At 40.3% G+C, this 21,287-nt stretch overlaps 1 protein-coding gene across 5 annotated transcripts in view; it reads right to left on the bottom strand.

The window, feature by feature from the left end:
- Positions 1-2,003: 2,003 nt before the first annotated feature.
- slc25a48 (solute carrier family 25 member 48) overlaps positions 2,004-21,287 on the bottom strand; it is a 146,855-nt gene continuing 127,571 nt past the window's right edge. For 2 of the 5 annotated variants that reach the window (XR_011344800.1, XR_011344798.1), the window contains 2 exons: positions 15,818-16,094; positions 13,023-14,951 (listed from right to left, as the gene is read on the bottom strand). The gene's annotated coding sequence lies outside the window, so the exon portion shown is untranslated. Of the gene's footprint in view, positions 2,072-12,669; positions 14,952-15,817; positions 16,095-21,287 lie in introns of those variants that run through there. The other 3 variants (XR_011344803.1, XR_011344802.1, XR_011344801.1) reach the window with 3 other exon arrangements.

Here is a 21,287-nt window from a genome sequence, read left to right as displayed (position 1 = left end):
GGTCAATAGAGCTCAAGTACAGTGCTGTTTATCATGAGTTGTTGGAATTATACCTGGCAATTTGGCATTTCTGCTACTTCCTGGAGGGCAGGAAATTCAAACTTTTCACAGACCACAAGCCACTCACTTTTGCTTTCAGCAAGGTTTCAGACCCGTGGTCAGCCAGGCAACTGTACCACCTGTTCTACATCTCTGAATTCTCAACTGACATTGAGCATATCACCGGCAAATCCAACATGCTAGCTGATGCTCTATCACGACTGGCTCCACACCCTACCCCAGGCATCAGTTATGCGGCCCTGTCTGAAGCACAGCATGCGGACCCTGACATACCAGCATACTGGATGACACGCACCAGACTAGCAGACGTCCAAATCGTCCAAGGTACCCAGACTCTGCTGTGTGATGACTCACCCTGTCATTCCGGCCATATAGAAAAGGTGGGTGTTTGACTCTGTCCAAAATCTGGCTCACCCCATAATCAGGACAACAGTAGATATGTCTGGCATGGCTTCTAGAAAGGGGTCACTCAGCAGCACAAAACATCCATGTCGTTCTAGGCGTCAAAGGTTCAAACACACATTAAGCCCCCGCCCCCAGTCCTTCGAGCCAACGTGCTGACGGTTCAGCCACATGCATATAGACATTATGGGGCCCTACGAATATCCAGGTGCACACGTTATCTGTTGACCATGGTCAATCAGCTGACCAGATGGACTGAGGCAGTAATATTGGCTGAAACTACTACAGCGGTGTAGTGATATGATTGTATGTGCTGGCTGGCCCTTCCTCTGGGTGTCCTTCTACCTTGGCTCCACTTAGTCCTACCCAAGTGACCCGGGCCATAAAGGTCGAGTCCCCTCTCCTTCCCACTCATTTCTAGCCTTGGACTTGGGCCAGCAGTCTCTAGTACAATAAAGCCTATCATTCCCCTCAGTCTTTGTCCGAGTCATTATTGGGGCTACTGACATCGCCCAACAAGAGGCATGTGCATGGACATTGTTAAACACCTGGGTGGCACATTTTTGGGTCCCCAAACATCTGACAAGGGGGGCCCAAATCACTTCCAGCCTGTGGGCTGCTTAGGCAAAGGCACCACAACATATCACCCGCAGGCCAACAGGTTGGTAGAGAGGTTCCACAAGCATCTGAAGATAGCCCTCATGGCCCAGCTCACTGAACCGTACTGGGCCAATGAATTTCCCTGAGTCCTCCTTGGCATTCATGCTGCCCTGAAAAAGGATCTCAAGGCATCCTTTTCTGAGTTAGTCATCCTAGGTGAATTCATAGCTGAATCTGAGGATATGGGGGAATTCTCAACAGCTACCTTGTCTTGTCTGCACAAGTGCTTAGGCACACTGGCCCCTATGCAGTCCAGGGCCCACGGCCAAGCCAGAAGATTCGTTCCCAAAAACTTAAGACTGTGGGTACATATTTGTACAACACAGGGCATATTGGCCACTCGTCCAGTGGACTTATGAAGGCCCATACCGTGTCATCCACCTATGCGTTGGAGATCGGCAGCAGGGACAAGACCTTCACAGTGGTCTGGCTAAACCAGCCCCTTTGGACTTTAGCCAGCCGGTTACTCATCCGACCTGACAGCACAGGGACTGGCCTCCAAAAGACAAAGAGGGGTGGGGGGAATCGTACAGCGGCCTACTCTGCAGGCCAACACTGGAAATGGCTATCGAATGCGGCGATCGAACGGACGACATGTGAGCCGCAACAGCAAAGGCTAAACCAGCCAATCGCCAGCAGCGGAACACGTGGGTGCAATCCGGGCCAGCGGATCAAAGGCGACAAATCTGTGGCCGGCAGATCACAAGCCAAGTCCGTGGTCTTGCGGCAGTCAGCCTATAAAAAGCAGAGCAGATAACTGAATAAACTCAGTGTCAACTGCACTCTCTCAGTGTGAGGCTTTTTCTTTGAGCAATAACTATAGCTGTATGCTACAACATGACACTGATGGAACCTTTACCTCCTTTCTGCTGTTCCACTTGTTGCTGTTCTGGGAAGTCTTGGATTTAAAAGCTGAGCTCTGAGGTTCTGGCACCTGATTTTTGACTGCCTGTGGGTTCAAAATATAATTACAAATTTGTTACAGTTAGCCACTTAAAATACCCACAAAAATAATAGAAAACATGCAAACTATTCTTCTGTGGTTATAATTTTATCTCTATTGTTTCCTAAATAACAGCATAACCATTATAAGATCAATCTCTTGAGAAAGCTTTTGTGAACTGACATTTTTTGCCAGTCTCTCATGATAACATTTTTGCTTTTGCTTATTGTGGCAGGCTCTTGCTGTTTTCAATAACAAGTTCCAATAATCTCATGAAACCTGCATGCATTTGATATAAACTTCATGCCTCCAGCACTATTTAACAATGGCTGTATTGAATTGATAAGCATCTTGCCAAAGGTTTTGCTGTGTCCATGTTGATGGACTAAAGAAGAGTGTGAAGGTTAGGATGGTATCTAGTTTCCAATGTATTGATATTTTTGGTACATTTACTGTCCTCATTACTCCCACTTCTGCAAGCTAAAATTCTCCATATCATCTCACTCCACTGCACTTTGCCCAGAGGTGTAAAATCATTATTTAAAACTATTCTCTCTGAATTTTTTAAAATGTTTTAGTACATGAACTTATGCAACCTTCAAATGTAATAGACATAGCAGCAAAGTATTCATTTCTTCCATGAGAAATAAGATTTTTATCTCCACAATTGAGACTGATGACAACAAATTGGATATTCCATTTATAAAATCACCCTCAGCTGTGGAACATTATTAGGGTGACTTACATTTTAACTATATAACAGAGCATTTTTCCAGATATAGGATAGAGGAGATGATTCACTTGTGAACTATCACATCAGAATTTCCCACGGGATATGAATCATTGTTAGAAGTTTGTCCATGTGTTATTGAATTTTCTTTTGTCAAAGCAGAAAATACTGGAAATTTTCACTTTCTTGATGATTAAACTACATGTAGTATAAAGGCCCATCTTACTGGTCTGACAGGAAAATAGATTGAAGATCACTGCCCACTGTGTCATTGAATGTCAGACCTGGTCCATTGCTTATACCACCTTCCAGTTGGTCACCTGAAGTCACTTTACAATTCACATCAACCAGTAACTGGGTCAGCCCCCAGATGACAGGTATAAAACCTGAACATGTGCTCTAGCTGCTCTCTCTCTCTCTCTCTCTCTCTCTCCTTTGTTCTCTTGCTAAGGTAACTACCCAAATTGGTCCAGACTGTGATTGAGAAAAGTGCTAGAGAATTAATTGTGAGCTGTGAAAGAGTGACTCTCTTTCCATGCACCTCAAAGGAAACCATTGTGGGTCATCTGATCTAATTTGTAAATATTCTTTTTGAGTCCAATGCCTGCTTGTTGGGTTTTAACCCTTTGTCATTAACTTGTATTTTAGCGAAATGGTTTTGCATGTGAGTGGGTATGTCTCCTGTTTCTTACATGTTCCCTGTTGTAAATAAAGTTCACAGTATAATAATGAATCTCCAGAGCTGCTATTGTTTGAACCCTTCAAATGTGTTAGCCACCAAACCACACTGTTGAAATCAACTACCTTAGATAAAAGGAGGGCCCTATTGGTACTCAATTACGCTGCCAACCTGTGCCTTTCTTGGTCAGATTTGTGCAACAGTCTTCATTTCAGTCTTGTTCAAGCCCATTCCCCCATTTCTTTCACCCAATACATCGACAGCAGCTCTGATGCTGATCTCTCTCATGCTGATCTTTTGCAACCGATTTCCACTCTGTTGTTACCTTCACATGATCCCCGTTACACTCTTTCCTCTTCTCCATCTCTGTGCAGAGGCCAGCCATCAACCTGCACTGAAGCCCATATCAATTAGTTTTACTTTTTATATCTGTGTTTGCTGCTCAAAATGTGGTCTTTTCTATATTGGTAAATAAAAGTAAATCAGGAACTTGTTCAAGTGTAATTTCAAGTGTTTATGTTCCCACTCCCACTTGACCTCTGTCTTTGACTGCCAGCACTGTCCCTTGAAGATCACGGTAAGGTCCAGAAATAGGAGTAGAGTAATAGAATGTAGAGAGAGAGAGAGAGATAAATGATAGGAACACGAAACATTGCTTTGGCAGCGTAATTGGTTAAGTAATTTATTCTGTATAAATTACTTTTATTAATACAGATAAATGATGAATAATTTATGATTTGGAGACTATAGGCTCATTAACACAAAAATCCAACAAAAGTACATTTCAACCTTCCAAACTCAAAACACTAAGGCAATAGATCCTTGTTATTTCTATTTCATATTTTCAGCATCCATTTTTATTTCTCTTTTGTAATTTCAGATGATTTTTTTTAAAAGTGGCCCTGCCAGAGACGCTGAAATGGTGCGTATCCAGGAGACCTGAGATAGAGTGTTGCTCCGAAGGGTCCAGCTGCTCGGTCCTAATGCCGACGGCTATGTTACAGACTTTAAACAGCCTGTTGGAGGAGCCAACTGTGTTTTTAAACTAAAATCCCTGGATCTGTGCCCAAGATAGAGGTGCCCGTGCTCGGCAGCAACCACAAGAGGCCGTAAACTTTGGGGAGCAAGCAGACCAAAGCAGGTCACCAAAAAGACGGAGAACAACCCTGCTGAGAAGGAAAAGCAGAGGAGACGAACCTATAGAATGGTGATCACAGCGGCAGACCAACGAGGGACTCAGCAGCTGAGGGACCCTGCAGGTGATGTGGTCAGGGGACCCTCATGGGCTGCTAGAGACTGGCTCGTGGGAACAAGGTATTGGAGCCAAGATTTGAGAGGGTGCTGAAAACAAGAAGGGCTCCCAAAGGGCCTTAGGAGGTGAAGGCTTCCTTATCATTGTCCAAGATTTGGATCAGGAGCTCAGATTGCCGATGGCTCGAACAAGAGTCTGCATCTATGGAGGCTGTAGGAGCACTGGAGGCGAATCCACAGGCGCCAAGCAACACTAATGATGACTCTATCTGCTTTACAGCAGGCAGAAGCCAATTTTATGTAATATTACACTTTGTACTATTACATGACAAAGAATCTTGATCCTTGAATCTCCTTCTACAATCCCCCCTCCTCGAGACTGGCATTTTGCCTCCTTGTATCATTCATTTCTTCTGCAAACTCACCCCCACTTCCCCTATTCTCAACATCTTAAAAACCTGTTCAGATTTTACCAGCTTTAACCTAGGTTGGCTTATGTGAAAAGATAACTGCTTCTCCCTATGTGTTTGCATCCTAACCCACTCGAGCATTGCAGCTTTCTGTACTTCAGGTTTTTAGCATTGGCAGTATTTTGCTTTTGAGTTACTGGATCAAATGTCACCTTTCAGACAGAACTAGTGGCTATCAGAAATTCCTCTCAGGGAGTCTTGGGCATCTGCTCATGTGTATTCAATCATAGAAATTCAAGACATTCTGAACTCGGTGATGGAGCAAAGTCTTGTGACAGATCTGAAGAATGGCCTCAGACCTGAAAAGTAACTGTTACTCCCTCTACAAAGGCTGCCTGACCTGCTGTGTGTTTCTAGCATCTTCTACTTTTACAGCTATTTCAGATTTCGAACATGTGCAGATTTTTTAAAAAAATTTAATTGACCTGCATCACTCCAACATCTTATGAGGGAGAAGTGTCATGTGAAGGAGCTCGCTGACCCAATGCAAAAGGCTGGATGTAGGCATTTGCTCTTTTTCATTCAACTTTATTTTAACGGGGGTTTTTTTTTTTTTTTTACAGATTTATTGTACTCTGTTAATTATTTTTTGAAATAATTTATTTATTCTGTTTGGATAACTTTTGAATATCTCTGAAAAAGATTGAAAACTGTTGGAAAGCTCTGTACAGCCAGTGGAAAAGGAATGCTGTCAGGGAACATAGCTTCAGGATACAACGCCTGCTACAAAATCTACTTTTGAAGCTTGCTCCTTCTCACAGATGCGGGCTGGGTGGAGATAGTCCAGTCACTCAGCTCTCCTCATCTAGAAAATACAGTAAGTCCTTGAATAACATTTTGCTCAACGTCGTTTCGTTATTGCGTTGATGAGAAAAAAATACCCGCAATATAAAATTGGCTTCATGTTACAGTTTCGCGTAAAGTACTTTCCAAGACTGTATCAACAATGTTAACTGTTGTACCTGTGATTGGACACTAACTGCAAGATGGGTCTGCAGTGAACTGGGATTCACTGGTAGTGTGCTATGCTGATGCTGGCTCCGCCCCCATCTGCTCACTTATCACCCTGGTTTCCCACCTAAGCTCAGAACCCTTCCGAAGACTACTGTGAAATCCTACTCATAGTTATAAGCTAATAAAAGCATTTGTTCTTCCTCCAGTCATAAGAGCTTTTATTCATGCAACAAGGTCAAAGACAATTTTGCCCAAAGAATTGCAGGCTCTTGGCCCAAAACGTTAACCATCCTTTTGTCTCCACAAATGTTGCCACCAATACCCGTTGAATTCTTCCAGTAGTTCAGCTTTTGAATTCACTCATGTTATGCTTTTACTTCTACCCACTAGGCACTAGGTGGCTCTGTTTCATAAAGATACACTTGATTTTATTTCTGGGAATTTAATTGATTTGTATATGTCTTAAATATACTTCAACAAAACTCAAGGAACAAAACCTTATCATCCATCTGGACAGTGTGGCAGCTATAAGGACTCAATATGAAGTTCTCCAACTTCAATAACTTCTTATTTATTTTAATTTGTATAACAACTGGCCATTTCCTGTTGTTGTCAGACTATACAACATTACACATGTTATACAACATTGTAACACATTTCAAAGAAAAAGCAGCTTAATCTTATCATGTCACTCTATCAAGGAAATACACGCACCACACTCCCTCACCTTCTCCACTCTCTGAGCTAATATGTTTCCTTCTTTCTTAATTCTGATAAAGGGCCACAAGTTGAACAACATCGATGCATGTTTTGGTGAGAAGAACAGGATGACACTGAAGAATGAATTGCATTGCCACAGCCTATCCAAAGCAACAGGATCAGAAGAGTCACTAGGATGGTATCACCCAGTGTGGTAACTCATGGTGTCACACGTACCCCACCCCCCCCCCCCAACCCTGGACCTCCTCCCATACTGAACCAGACCATACATTAGTAATGTTTTTTGATTTAATGTTATATAGTAGTAAAGAAATTTAATAATATGTGATAACTATAGTTGTAAATTGCTTAGATTATGTGAATACAAACAACAAAATTGTTTTGTAAAATCTTTCTACATTATTAGTTACAATATTATTAGTAACTGAGCGGAAACCTTTTTTTTATTTTTTTCCCTTTAATTACTACTTCATATTCAAACATTTATTGATATAGGTTTACAAATACTAATTACCACAATATTGTAGCTAAAACACCAGAAAATTTGACAAAAGCAACAACTATAAAAACACCAGAAGCAACAAAAACAACAGCGCGTGTTTGTAGTGCGTGCAGACGAAACCACGCTCACTGATCAGCGATCTGTAGCATTCATGTTCGACGTGGTTACCATCTGTTTCAAAATAAAGAATGACAAGATTACGAGGTGGAGGATTGAACTCTCCACCTATATCTATGAGATAATGTATAGGCCAGGTACACTCAATGAACCTCCAGATGCCCTATCCCAAGGAAGCTGTCCTGCTGCACACACACCAGCCAGTTGTGGTCACTTCACGATGAGCTCTGCCACCTGGGCAGCACCTGTATGGCCCACCTCATCAAGGCATGCAACCTTCCCTTCTCTATTGAAGACATCAGAGAGATGACCAGGTTATGCCAGGTCTACGCTGAGTGCAGTTCTACCGCCCTGACAAAGTGCACCTGATAAAAGCTTCCCGCCCCTTCGAAGGTCAGCATTGATTTCAAGGGGCCCCTTCCTTCCACCAATGGAAACGTGTACTTTCTAAACGTTATCAATGAGTATTCATGTTTTCCGTTCGCAATCCGCTGACCAGATACCTCCACCACCACAGTCATCAAAGCTCTGTGCTCCATTTTCAGCATGTTTGGGTATCCCAGCTATATTCATAGCGACCGGGGCTCATCGTTTGAACAGTCTATATATAACACAATCCTTTGAGTTTGATCATACTTTTCCCATTCCTCAGCTCCACCCATATAGCTTCAGTAGATAAGCCCTCTGATCTGTCCTGCCTGAGCACAGCTGCAATATTTCCCATGACAAGCAATGCCACTCCTCCCACTTTCCATAGCATTGGAACAACAGAAGCCCAGAACATTGAACTGCCAGTCCTGCCTCTCCTGCAACCAAATTTCACTAATGGCCTCAATGTCATAATTCCATATGCAATTCCATGCTCTAAGCTCACTTGCCTTTCCAACAATACTCCTTGCATTGAAATAGATAAACCTAAGAAAATTTCTACCATGTACAACCTGTTGACTTCTAACATTGAATGTAATTTTCACATCATCTTTTCCCTCCTCCACTCCTCTGTCTTCTCTGTCACTCTGGTTCCCATCCTCCTGCAAATTGAGTTTAAACTCCCCTGGAGCATCACTAGTAAACCTTCCCACAAGAATATTAGTGCCCCTCCAGTTCTGTTGGAACTGGTCCTAACTTCCCTGGAAGAGAGCCCAATGATTCAGAAGCCTGAAGCCCTCCCTCCTCAACCATGTCTTTAGCCACATGTAAGTTGCATTATCCAGTGTTCATCTAACTTCAGCTCCTATTTCTAACCTCACTGGAATGGGGCACATGTAGTAATCCTGAGATCACAACCCTGGACGTCCTGTCCTTCAACCTAGTGCCTAACTCCTTGAACTTCCATAGCAGGATCTCTTCACCCTTTCTACCCATGTCATTGGTCCCTACATGGACTGCAACATCTGGCTGATGACCCTCCCTGCTGAGAAGGTTGTCAACTCAATCTGAGTTATCTCAAACCCTGGCACCAGGGAGGCTGTTCTCCAAAGGCAGCATTCCACATAGATTTTCTCAATGGTGGGGAGGTTTGTGTCTGTTATTTACTGGGCTGCGTCCACTGCTTTTTGAAGAGCTTCGGACTCAAACGTATTGCTGCCCCCATACCAGGCCATGATGCAACTGGTCAGCACACTTTCAACAGCACATCTACAAAAGTTCTCCAAGGTGTCTGATGTCATACTAAACCTCCGCAAACTCCATAGGAAGTTGATGTGCTGAAGTGCTTTCTTCACGATGACATAAGTATGTTGGGTCCAGAAAAAGTCCTTCTGAGATAGTGACTCACCTCTCCACCTCTTATCCCCCAGTGATCACTGGATCATACACCTCTGGCTTCCCCTAAATTCAGCAATCAGCTGCTTGGCTTTGGTGACATTAAGTGAGAGGTTGCTGTTACTCCCACATTCAGCCAAGTGTTTAATCTCCCTCAAACTGATTAATCACCCTTTTTTATAGAACCCACTATGGTGGCATCATCACCAAATTTGTAAATGATGTTTTTGTCATACTGAACCACACAGTCATAGGTGTAAAATGAGTAGAACTGGGGGCTAAGTGCACAGTCCTGTGATGCACTGGTGCTGATGGAGATTGTGGAGGAGATGTTCTTGTCAATCCACAATGATTGGGGTCTGGAGCACAGTGTGGTACAGAGGCCCAAATCTTTTAGTGTGCTGATTAGCAGCTGTAGTCAATAAAAAACATCCTAATGCATGCAGTTTTGCTGTCCAGATGTTCCAAGGTTTTCTTTAAACCTGTTGCTGAGGAGGGTAACTTGCAGCAGATCCACATCACTGCTCAGGCAGAAACTAATATGCTTCAACACAAGACTCTCAAAACACTTCATTGTGGATGTACGTGCTACTGGTCGCTAATCATTTAGGCAGGTTACACACTTTTCTTGGGCACCCATTGGTTGAGGCCTGTTTGAAACAGGAGGGTACCACATCCTGTCATAGTGAGATGTTAAAGGTATCCATGAATATGCTAGCCATTTGGTTGGCCAGGTTCTCAGTACTCAGCCAGGTACTCCATCCAGACTCGATGGTTTCCTTAAATTCACTCTTCTGCAGGTAGCCCACATATCATCCTCAGATACTGATGGAAGTGGATTATCAGGGGACATGGAGATGCATATTGGTTCTTCCTTTTAATCGTGGTCAAATCAGGTGTAGAAGGCCTTGAATGGGACTGGGAGTGAGGATTTAGTGTCTCCTATAGCTCCAGATTTATTTTTGTAGCAGATTATGTAATTTAGACCCTGTCAATGCTGACGGGCATCCTTCATTGTTTCTATTCTCGTTCAGATCATCTTCGGGTTTATGCAAAGAATTGTCCCCAAAGAGAATCAGGTCAGGGCTATCAATAGGCTAATTTTGTAAATCTGATCAGGAAGAATTAGTGGCTTCTTCTGTGAGCAGACATTCATAGTCATTCTCAGCCTACTGAGCAAATGATGAGGGAACATAAGTCACTGAATTTATGACTGTGATCTCTTATACATATAATTTGGATCAAAAGAGAAGAATGACCTCATAGCCTGTCTTTCTGATCATGGTAAAATGTTGCATAACCCCTGAATTCAGTAGTAGCATCACAGCATTGGGTACTCTCACAGTACATGGGTAATCCAGTACAATAGGAATTAATTTTTCCACCAGAACCACAAGGCTGGCGTTCCCTTGACAACAGTTGGCACAGATGCTGAATAGTAAGTAGGTCACTGGTCTTCTCCTCCATCCATGTTATTGGCAAAGGATTCCCCTGGCAAACCTTTGTGATTCATTCACATACAATAGCAAGGTAGTCTTAGCACAGGTGTTGTAATTATTACCTGTTTCAGATCTTGGAAGGCCCGCTCCCTCTTGGCTGTCCATTCTAAAATGGAGGGTTCTTTTTTCAATGAAGTGGAATGCAATACTACATTTTTTCCTGGTATTCAGGAATCCATTGTGGTCAGTACCTGATTATGCCCAGGAAAGATTGAACATCCTTCTTTGTCTTAGGGTCTGGGATGTGTTGTTGCGCTTGGATCCACTCCCTCCCCAGTCACCGCACACCCTTACTGAGCTGGAATCCCAAGTACTGCACAGTTTCTTGGCAGAACTGCAACTTTTCCAGGGACATCCTGTGCCCTCCACTTGCCAATGGGATCCAGTGGTGGAGGCTATCAGGTTTTGATCTACATACTGGATCAAAGAGGAATGTTCAGATAATTGGCATTCGTCCAATTCACATTTACCTACTGTAGCATAGATTGTAGGGAAATTTCAGTACACCCTGGGGCAAACATGCCTATATATTGCTGAATCTTGTAAGTAAAAGAGAATAATGTAAGTTAAGAGAAGAAAGCTAAGGTTTTGATTTATAAGGTTTTTTTCTCCTTTTGTTTGGGATTTAATTTTTTTTCTTAATTCTCTTTTGTTTGATCTTGATAATAGATAACTGTTTTGTTCAACTGTGAATAATATAAATATTGATAAATTATTGAAGAAGAGAAGGAAAGAGAATTGTAAACCTTTTTTATAAAAATAAATTTTTAACCTGAAAATAATTTATAATTTCAACTTTTCTTTCTTTCCTTTTTTTCCCCTCTCCTTTGGGTTGGGTTTGTTGATGCTAAGCTTTGATATAATATTACCAATGTGCTCTGGATTTTTTAATCGTGTACATATTTGGAAAACAAAATCCTTTTATTTTAATTATGTTGAATGTGCTAAACATAGATCAATTACTGAAAACGTGTTAGCTTCAACAAGTAAAGACGTGAGGCACCAGGGGGCGCAATCGGAATGGCTATGACATTAATGACCCTTTGGTCTTGCACAAAATGCCACTCATTCTTTCTGCCTGGTTTCAAGATACATAGACTAGGCAGAAATTTTGACAAAACTTATAGAGGTGGATTTTTCATTGGAACCAGAACTGTATTTATTGAGCAATCTTATGGCTATTGGAACAAAACTATCAAAATATCAAATACAGTTTATGGGGATTGCACTATCAGTAGCGAGGAGATGTACAGCTGTTACATGGAAGTCCAACTTCACCCTACTTATCACCCTCACCCCCCCCCCCACCCTGGAAAAGATATCTTATAATTTTAGAAAGAAATATGACATGTTTGTTAAAATATGGCAACCTTATTTGAATCATACTGGTTAAGGATATAATTAACTTCTCCAAAAAGGTTTAAATTATATAGTTTGCTATTAACCTAACTATGAATTCCTGATGATCAAGATATGGACTAATTAATGAAGACATGCTCAACCACCCCCCCCCCCTTTTTTTATAGGCAAAACAGGGGTAAAACAGTTGGGAGGAGGGGGTGAGATTTGAATAATCATATGAGATTCTGAAATTTTAAAACTCTATATATACGATGTATGTAATAATGTTCTCCATGAGTCTTGGAAAAATTAAAATATTAAAAAACCATAGGTAGGTAGATTAGGGGGCTTTACATGGACTTATGTCTGCGTCAGCACCCCTTACTTGAATAGGGAATCTATCATGGGAGCAACACACTCTTCAGCTCCAACAGTTATATGGTACCAATTAATATATAGTACCAGCACATTCTATTATAGGGTGACTGTGCACTTGGGCCCTATGAAATTTGATTAAATATCTGAGAATTTCATTTGTAGAAAACAATCTTTATTTATTTATTTTAATCACTAATAATACTTGTCCTGTATTTACAATGCTTTCCAGAATCCCACCATTTACTGTGTATGCACTGATTTGGTTTCATTGATTAAAATGCACCTCACAATTATCTGAATTCATTTGTCAGCTCACTGACCCAGTTGATCAAAATTCCCATTGTAGTCTTTGATAACCTTCTTCACTGTTCACATTGCTCAGTGTTAGTGTCATCCACAAGCCCTACATTCTCATCCAACATTAATAGAATTGATGAATAAAAATAGATATCCCACCAAACTCTATAAACTCACCATAGGTCACAGACCTCCAATTGAAAAACAATCCTCCAACACCACCCTCTTTCCCCTGCCACCAAGCCAGTTTCATATCCAATTGGCTAGCTCACCCTGAATCCCAAGTGATCTAATTAACTGCACTGACCAACCATGTAAAGTCCATGTATTCCAGACAGTCAATGCTCTAATGGTTATCTAAAGTTTAACTTTAAAAATAAAACTATTCTAAATTTTTAAACAAAGACAAAACTACCAGATACATGAATTTGTTAAATATGGATCCTCATGGACCCTTCACATGACCTTATCAACTTAGAGAAATAAAATGGTGTAACAGCTAAAGCTTGGAAAGGTAAAACCACAGGCTGTTCAATCTTTAACTTGCACTTTGGAAGAAGACTAGAACTAGAAAGCAAGAAAATAAAACCATCATTAAAAAAAAATAAAAAGATGAATCTTAATATTCAAATAAAATATTTTTAATTCTCATATTTAAGTAAAGTGAATCAGAAGATATACAAGGCTGGAGTGAAGGAAAGCTGTTGAATGATTGGTGGGATGGAAAGTTGAAGGGAGGAAAAGTCACGTGAAACACTTGTAATTGGGTTGCATCCTGTCACTTAGTGGTAAGTGTATCCAAAGCTGCTGTTGCTTCATGTTTTCTGGAGGGTTATAAAACAGGTCAAACAGGAAACTACTCTGAGCAAAGGATACTCCATGTGCTTGCTCCTTGAGAGTCACCTGATCAGACCATATAACCAGGTCAAAAGTCAGGTCAAATGTCACTTTCCCTTGAAATAAAGGTTAGCTTAACAACATTTCATTAAATCTCCAACGATAAGTAGTTTCTGCCACCTCGGAGCCAGCCCAAGAAACTAACAATAATGAATGGTCTGACAAAATCCTACTCTTATATTCAGCAGGAAGTAATTCTACCTTGCAATTGTGGCGATACCATAAATAAATCAATTCTTGAAAACGTATCACATCGGGCAGAGTAAAATGAAAAATCTTTTTCATTCGGGTTCAACCACCTCCATATTTCCACCAAATTTAATTCTCTCATCAACTCAGTTATTCTTTTAGCCATTTTAGTTCTCTTCACAGTTTTTGGAGATTTATCCAACAATGGATCCAAACAACAATTAAAATCCCCTCCTACCAAAATATTCTCATTCGATTGATTCAAATTCAAAAATATGTCCGTAACAAATTCTGCATCTTCATTTGGTGCATACACATTCATCAAGGTTCAAGCTTCTGAAAATATTTTAATTAACCTTCAACACTCTACCAACACAGGCAGAAAGACTCCAAAATAAAAGGCACTTTTTTGCATATCAAAATTGCTACTCCTATAGCTTTAGAGCTAAAAGATGATGCAATCACATGACCAACCCAATCTCGTTTCAACTTCAAATGTTTTTTCTCAGTCAAATGAGTCTCCTGTAGAAACACAATGTCCACCTTCATCTTCTTAACATAATTCAGTATTCGTTTCAGTTTTATCGGATGATTAAGCCCTTTAACATTAAATGTCGCAAAATTCAAATTATTCATTATTCCCTTTAGAGTAGCACCCAACACAGCTAACCTTTACACTAAAGCTCCTAAAAAAAATTATCCCCTAAACCTACTAATAGGTTTTAACTAAACTTAAAAATACAAAAAAAAACAAACACTGCAAAAAACTCTATATATAAGAAAAAATCCACCCCAACCAAATTAATTCAACAAACCCACCCCCTTCCAAAAAAAACTGCAAAAGCAGTAGCCCCCTCAATTGACTGGGTGTGGTCAATATCACCAGCGGCAGATGACATCAAAATCAGCAAGATTTCTGACCAGACCTCCAAAAAGAATTCACTCAGTCATGTTATGGTCTAGATTGAGTTTGAGTATCCTCCTTCATGTCAACCAATTGCGCAGTTTCCAACTTCTTCATCCCATTCCCGTTCCCGTTCTTGGTCTTGACTATATTCATCGGAGGTTTCATTGACAAGTCGTGGCTCAACTTGAAATCTGGCAAAGAATTAGCAAAAATTAATGCATCCTGAGCCTTCTCAAAAAATTGAGATTGATATTGCCCATAGAACACTTTCAATACAGCTGGGTATCTAAATGCAAATTTATATCCCTTCTTCCACAATACTGCCTTAGCCAGATTGAAATCCTTACATCTCTGTATAACTTCCTGACAAATCTGCATAAAATAAAACCCTTCTACCCTGAACCATTATTGGGTTATGAGCTTATAGGGCTTTCTGTACTGCAAGACATAAAATCATCTCCCGGTCCTGATATCTTAAACACCCAATTAAAACTGCTCTCGAAGGTTGACCTGGGAAACGTTTCCTTCTTAATACTCGATGAGCTCTATCCAATTTCAAACCATCTGGAAATGATTCAATCCCCAGTATTTCTGGAATCCATTTACAAAAAAATTTTGTAGTGCCTGATCCTTCAATATCTTCCGGAAGTCCAACTATTTTAACATTATTTTGTCGGCTCTGATTTTCCAGTGAGTCAATTTTCTGCAAAAAGACATTCTTTTGAGCTTGCCATCCTGTAAATTAGTCCTCAATCTGATCCACTCTATCTTCAATCTTTCTTAAATTTCTCTGTACTTCATCAACTGCTGTCAAGCACTTGTTAAAATCCACTTTCATGGATGCAATTTCTCCACACATATCAATCATTTTTCCTTTTACTTCAGCAAATTGTTCATCTATATTATGGAAACTAGTGGTCACATGAGTCATAATATTCTCATTTTTTTTATAACTCCTCAAACATAGTAACTACATCGGGTCCAGGTGAGGGGCTCATTCAAACAGGTGAAGTAACAGATTTAAAAGGAGAAGCCATTTTTGTAGTTCTGGGCCTACCTTCAATTGCTTCTGCAGTCACCAATGAAGGTTCCTGATCATTTTTGTCCAAAAATTCCAGATGCTCTTCTTCTTCTTCAGGCATTAAAATTTCTTCCCTGGTGGCCTGGCTATGAGATTGGACCCCACTCCACGACGGGTCGCCCCGCAGCCTGGAACCGATCCAGGACTTCGAGCATCAGAGCACCCGTAGTGCAGTAGCGGGTGTACTGCATGTGTCTTGTCTGTGTGTGCGCGCATGTATACGATAGCTTTCGGTCTCTATCCTGACTTTCCCCTGCAGGAATATAAAGATCTTTTGTCACAATCAGCCTCTGGTCAGATTCATTGTTTTTCTGACCTGCAAACTTGTATCTCACATCACACTCTATTCTCTTCTTTCCTATTCATTGTCTCAAGTGGCAGCAACTTGGCCTGACGAAGTTGTGGAAAAGTACAGGAAACAATTACAATGAAGATACAGTACATTTCCCGTATCCAAAACACTTGGGACCAGATATTTTTTGGTTATTGGGTTTTTTCGGTTATCAGAACAATGGCTTTAAGCAGCTCAGGTAGCTAAATAATTGTACCAGCAGTTAAACAACAACAAAAAAACAATGGCAGACTGTTTGAGCATGAAATAATGTTTAATACATACCAAAAATAAACTTGATCTCTGCTTACAAAATAAGATAAATGCAGCACCAAACACTAGAAATTCCCCTTGATGGCTTTTTCAAATGTTTTCTCCAATGTCATCTGCCCCGTTAACAATGGTTGTTGTCTTAGAAGTCTCTCTTTGATTTTATAACTAATGTGATTTCTTGTTCAGTTATGAATGCACAGTGCTCTAGTCCTTCAATAAGCCCATCACACATTTTCACCATGTTGTCCATAGGCATTTTTTCTGCTCTCCTTCTTCATCGCCCTCACTTGGATGCAAAACAATTCAGCTATTTCACCATTGGTCAGTGAACCAAAGACCTTTTTTGCCATTTGCAACTATAGTATATTTTTGTACATTACATGCGAGGTCTGTTGTTTATCAACAAAGCGTCAGAGCCTCACATGGGCAAGTTGGGTGATACATTTTTTTTTCAATTTATGACCTGCAAAAAAATTCAGTTTTTGTATCTTTTTGGTATTTAGAACTTCAGATTCGGGGAGACATACTGTATTCACTGCAGAGCACTTGCTACTTTCAGTAAACCACAGCAAAGATCAGCAGATAACCCATGGTAGTAATTAAGAATTCAAAGAGGAACCAGTTTACAGGCAGAAAATTGTTTCACATTTTAAGGAAGGAAACAAAGGAATCCAAATTTCGAACTTCTTAGATCACCTTAAAACCAGAGAATAAAATGAAACACGAAAGGTATTGTAAATATTGGGCTTATAAAATATTATATTAAAAGTCCAAAATTCTGGATGCCAGAAATCCGGACCACCAAGAATCCAGACTTTTCAAAAATTCCTAAACTTTTTAAATTTAGTGGGCTTTTGTGGGCGTGCATGCGTAAGTGCCACAGATGCACAGCGGCAACAAGCAACCTCGCTTGTTGACTTTAATTTTCTTTAAAACTGCATGTTTAGATAAATGAAGCATGCTGCATTTCCTGTATTTGAATAAACTATCAAAATTTATTTATTCATCTCTTCTTTATTCCTCCTTAAATTTAAATTTTAAAAGTGCAGCCTGAGAATCTGCAAAATCCAAAAATCCAGATTGACCTAATCCCAGAGCAGAGCGGATTTTCAGATTTCTATTGTAATAGGAGATTCAGGGAGAGCCTGGCACCAGGAAGTCCATCATTGTCCATTTCCCCTAATTATGTTATGGATGAGAATTTTAGAAGTTATGCATGATGGAGTGAGCTATGACAATATTGGATGTTTAGAGCTGGTAATCAATGACTAATTTTGAAAGGAACACTAAATCTGTTTCAAAACCCATCTGTAGTGAAAAATAGTGACTCCAATTTGGGAATAAGAGGAATCAGAATTTATTGTCATGAACATGTCACAAAATTTGTTGTTTTATGGCGACATTACGTGTGAAAATATTGCTATAAATTACATTTTTTTTAAATAAATTAGTGCAAAAGAAGAGGATATATGAGGTAGTGTCTTTGGTTCATTGTCCATTCAGAAATCTGATGGCTATGGGGAAGAAGCTCTTTCTGTACCACTAGGTGTTTGTCTTCAGGCCTCTATACCTCCCCCCTGATGGTGGCAGTGTAAAGAGGGCATTGCCTGGGTGGTGAGGGTTCTTGATAATAGAGGTTGTTACTTAATATACCGCCTCTTGCAGATGTCCTTAATGGAGTGAAGACTGATCCCCATGATGGCATGATTAAATTCACAACTCTCTGTACTCTTTTCCTGTTCAGTACACCTGTAGAAATTTGCAAGTGTCTTTGGTGGCACACCAAATCTTCTCAAACTCCCCATGAGGTACAGCCACTTTGGAGCCTTCTTCGTGATTACGTTGATATGGAGGTCCCAGGATACATCTTCAGAGATCCTGATTCACAGGAATTTTTTTTAGACCTTTTCACTTTTGACCCCTCGATGAGAGCTACAGTAGTTTGTGTTCCCCTAATTCTCCTGAAGTTCACAATCAATTCCTGAGTTTTGCTAACCTTGAATGCAAAGTTGTTGTTGTGACACCACCCAACAAGCTGATCTATCTTGGTCCAGTATACTTCCTTATTGCTGTCTGCGATTCTGTTGATGACTGTGGAGTCATTGTCACGGAACTAAGAAGCCTGATTAATATAATGAATGGGCATTTTGCATTGTCATCATGAGAAAGGAACCTGAAATGTAACTAAGTGGAGGAGGTTGAACATTAATAGAATAAAGATAGGATACAAATTTACATAAATTTTGACATACAGAAGACAGAAATATCAACTCTGGATGGGATGTCAAAGCTCAGAAATCAAAGTTCAGGTTGAATGTCAAGAGTATATACATGACATCACATCTAACCCTGAGATTCTTTTTCCTGTGGGCCAGGCAGAATTTCTACTCATCAGATGTACTCCATGTTGGTCAGAAGAATAGGCAGAAACACCACAATTTCTTCCAGGAGTTCTCAAACAAGGAATTGACATCAGAGAATTGAAGAATTGTAAGTGTTACAACTTATTAATAAAGTTGTTAACAACCAGTACATCTGTCTAATATTAGCAATGGAGTAAATCCTGGAGATCATTATCTTGGTCAAAATTAAAATTCACCTCAAAATGAATCTGTTAATGGATGTTAATATAGATTTGTTAGAAGATGAATAAAACTGGTTTTGAAATAAATAATGCAGCCAGTCAACAAAAGAGTGCAATTAATATAATGTGCCTAGATGTTCAAAATCATATGATAAAATATCAAAAAATGGACCTACCTAGAAAATTAATTTCATCCTTATTTGGTGAACTAAACAAGTGCAGAATTTAGAGTCAATTAGGACACAGATACTTATTCAGACAGAGATAGCACAGTACCCTTACTCTGGATGACTTTTGAAAGTCTGCAATAATCAAACCCTTCTTTAACAAATAAGAGCTGGGTTGAAAATCCAGGCAGGCACATCAATCTGAAAAATATCAGTATGATAGCTGCAACCCTAACTTGTCTGTTTGTCAGCAATTAATTGCTGGGTTCGTTCTTTATTCTAATCTAAGTTAAAAATGAACAGTAAACATGGTTTGTGCAGATAAAACTGCATGGTAACAGGCCATTTCGGCCCATGAGCCCATGCTGCCCTATTACACCCAATTAACATACAATGCTTGGTACATTTTGAATGGTTGGAGGAAACCAGAGTCCCTGGGGAAAACCCATACAGACGTGGGGAGAATGTATAAACACCGTACAGATGGCACGGGATTCGAACCCTGGTTACAATTACTGGCACTGTAATGATGTTGCGTTAACTGCCTCACTAATTGTGCCTCCCTGAAATCGCATGTACGAGTTTCAAGGTTTTAGGTTAGATTGACATGCAGTTTCTTCACATTCATCTACAATGTCTGTTAGAATGTAATACGTATGTTAATGGCACAAAGCAAAAATATATCAGTAGTCATTGCAAATGGATATTCATAAAGTTAACAGATATATTTTCATAATTTATCACACCTTTTGAACTTCTTGCTAGCTCATTTCAAGTGTCCCTCAGATGAGAGGGACACTTCACTCTTTCCATCACCTGTGTGCTGTGGACACAGACTAAAAACGTGCAGACCTAAATTTACCAATAAATTCTGTTATTCATCTGAAATTTAAAGAAATAAGATAGGAACATAGGAGGTAGGAACAGGAGTAGGCCCAAAATGGCCCATCGAGCCTGCTCCGCCATTCAATACGATCATGGCTGATCTAATTTATGACCTAACTCCACCTACTTGCCTTCTCCCCATATACCCTAATTCCTCTATCATGTAAAAATTTATCTGACCGAATTTTAAATATGTTTAATGAGGCAGCCTCAACCACTTGCCTGGTTAGAGAATTCTAAACATTCACTACTCTCTGGGGAAAAACTATTTTTCCTCATCTCTGTCCTAAATCTACTCCCCCGAATCTTGAGACTGTGTCCTCTCGTTTTAGTTTCCCCGTCCAGCTCAAAAAACCTTCATACATCTATCCTATCCATACCCTTCATAATCCTATATGTTTCTATAAGATCTCCTCTCATTCTTCTGAACTCGAGCGAATTCAATCCTAGACGATTTAATCTTTCATTATAAGTCAACCTCTTTATCCCAGGGATCAACCTAGTAAACCTCCTCTGGACCGTCTCCAAAGCCAGTATATCCTTCCTTAAAAATGGAGACCAGAACTGGACACAGTACTCCAGGTGCGGTCTCACCAGTACCTTATACAGTTGCAACATTACCTCCCTACTTCTGAATTCAATTCCTCTAGCGATGAACGCCAACATTCCATTTGCCTTCTTAATAACCTGCTGCACCTGCAACCTAACTTTTTGCGATTCATGCACAAGCACTCCCAAGTCCCTCTGAACAACAGCATGCTGTAGTTTTTCACCCTTTAAGTAATATTCAGCTCTTTTATTTTTCTTGCCAAAGTGGATAACCTCACACTTACTAACATTGTACTCCATCTGCCAGATCTTTGCCCACTCATCCAGCTTAACTATATCTCTCTGCAGACTCTCCACATCCTCATTACAATTTGCTCTTCCACTCAATTTGGTGTCATCTGCAAACTTGGCTACACCACATTTTGTCCCCTCCTCCGAGTCATCAGTGTAAATGATGAACAGTTGTGGGCCTAGCACCGACCCCTGCGGCACCCCACTTACCACTCTCTGCCAACCTGAAAAACTCCCACTTATCCCGACTCTCTGCCTCCTGTCAGACAACCAATTTTCGATCCATGCCAATCTACGTCCCCGGACTCCAATTTCCTGTAACTTACTGATAAGTCTCTTGTGCGGCACCCTATCAAACACTTTCTG

Source organism: Narcine bancroftii, chromosome 9 (assembly GCF_036971445.1).
Source record: "Narcine bancroftii isolate sNarBan1 chromosome 9, sNarBan1.hap1, whole genome shotgun sequence".
Taxonomy (NCBI): domain Eukaryota; kingdom Metazoa; phylum Chordata; class Chondrichthyes; order Torpediniformes; family Narcinidae; genus Narcine; species Narcine bancroftii.
The sequence above is the reverse complement of the archived record's forward strand: the minus strand, read 5'-3'. Positions and strand labels throughout refer to the sequence as shown.